Source organism: Physeter macrocephalus, chromosome 1 (assembly GCF_002837175.3).
Source record: "Physeter macrocephalus isolate SW-GA chromosome 1, ASM283717v5, whole genome shotgun sequence".
Lineage (NCBI taxonomy): Eukaryota > Metazoa > Chordata > Mammalia > Artiodactyla > Physeteridae > Physeter > Physeter macrocephalus.
This window is the reverse complement of record NC_041214.2, coordinates 120,074,719-120,077,030: the sequence shown is the minus strand read 5'-3', so window position 1 is coordinate 120,077,030 and position 2,312 is coordinate 120,074,719.

Below are 2,312 nucleotides of genomic sequence, written 5' to 3'. Positions count from 1 at the left end.
ACGTGTCCTGGAGGGGGCCTCTGAGGGTGTAGGAGCTGCCCTGAGAGCTGGGCAGACTTCCTGGGCCGATTGGGCAGGAGCAACGTTAGTCTCGCTCCCCCCCGATCCGAGCCCCTGAGGGTCCCTCCAGGCATGGGAAACCCTCCCCGCCTCAGCCACCCTTCGGGGGCACCAGCCCTGTCAGCCTCCTCTTCTCCTCCCCTCTCAGGTCCCCCATTTCCTACCGGTTTGCTTGGGGGGATTCTTCCCATCTCCTCGGGCATCGAGGTCCCCCACCAGCATCCGGCAGGCACCCTAGTTTTGGGGAGACGTGAACTCTGTGTCTTCCCACTCTGCCATCTTCTTAAATTTTATTTACTATTGGTTTCTTTATGTTTTAATAGCCATATGTGCCTAGGGGATACCTTATCAGACAGCACAGTTCTAGATTTATGTGTGATTTTCATATATAGTTACATTTATGTCTTGGCTTGCTGCAGACAATGCCCAGGGTACAAGTGCCCTGAGGTGGCATGTCTTTATACCAAGCTCATCTTATAGACACAGCCCACACAGGTGATTACCATGCAACATAATGGCAGAGATGTGACTCATCTCTCCAGATATTGGGTCTCAGTCTCAGCATCCCCACCAGAACGTAATTTCTGATTTCCTTATGACAAGTGATAAATTTGGTATATGGTGATAATGATATACAACAACCACAATAAGTAAACTCTATGTCCCTTTCTGTGGTGTGCTAAGAAAGGAGAAAAAGGAGACAGAATAAGAGGAACATTTTTGTGACTACTCTCTGCTTCTTATCTCTCCACTGAGTCTGTTGACAGAAGTGGATATATTCTTAATAAGCATTATCATTGGGCTTGGTTACAAATCATTATCTGAGTTTGCTCTGTGAAATCATTAATCTGAGTAACACAACCCTATTTGATAAAGAATAACATTGATATGTAAATCCAATAGGGTAACTTCTCAGAATTATTTTCTGATAATAAAATGTGGACTATTTTAATAATAGTAAACTCACCTTGCACTGAACTACACAGGGTAGTTGGTTTGGGAATCAAAAGACCATTGCACATAAATTACTGAACGAATGCCAAAAGCCATCTAGAGACTGAGACCAGAATCTTTATATTTTCTTTTCAGTTATATACTAGCTGTTTGATATTTTGTTCTTTTGTTAGAACAGAATATCAAACAGGTAGTATGTAAGAAGCAAATAAGTACAATGTATGTGCCCTTCAAAATTACCATAACAATGATAGAACACAGAAGAAATTGCCACATAGCTTCTTTCATTTTCCCAGTCTAGATTTCACAGTGGATCTCTCAGGTCAACCAGTCTTTCTATTATTAGGATTTATTCATAGGAGGGCACATAGTAAGAAATTCTGATCCATGGCACTTCAGTAATAATAATTTCGGCAATGTTTTTGCATGATTAAATTTTTAAGATTTCACAACTTCTAATTCCGAGTGCTATAGACTTTGTGGTAGAATTTTAGTAGATATTAATAATATTTCTGCTAGAAATTACAATCAGGCTCAAGTTCTATTTAAAATGTATCCTTGCAATTAATAGTACTAAGCTGTTAGCTATTTATAGGAGCTAATCTTATGTTTAGAAACTGTTTATAATATTCTGGTGTTGTATATGAATATATGAAATAATTCCTGTCACCAACAAAATTTTGTTTGTGGAAAAGGCAAATGCTCTGAGTTTTAAATATTGATATATTTTGAACTTGCCATGAATGCATGTGCTTTTTATTTTCTTGAGATATCGTTTTAAAACCCTCTGTTTAAATTGTTCTTCTCTGAGCTTTAGTAATAATTATAGGTTCATATTGAGTAGTTCATCAAATCTTGGGCAGAAAACAACAGAAATAATATAAGGGAGATCCTGAATTTAGAAAAACAGAGCCCAAAGCTGAGTTTAAAGTTAATCACACTTATTTTGGGTCTATATGATCCACACTGGATATCTACATGGATTTTATATTCCTCCTTTTTTCTTGATGTGCAACTTCTTTTTCATCTTTGTGGGTAACCTATGAATATAAAATTGACACTCGTTTAAACTTGCTATCTCCTCTTCCATTGGAAAGATCTCTGTTTATAACTGCAGGAAATAAGGGTAAGCATACACATTTCTCATATTAAATTATTAATGAAGAGAGAGAGCTATCATTACTACATTGTAATTATACAGTAAGTCTTAGGTGATTTATTTAGTACCTTAAACTCCTAGGAAATTTCACTAGTTGGCAGCAACTGGCAATGCGTATTAATTACATGCTCAATCACAC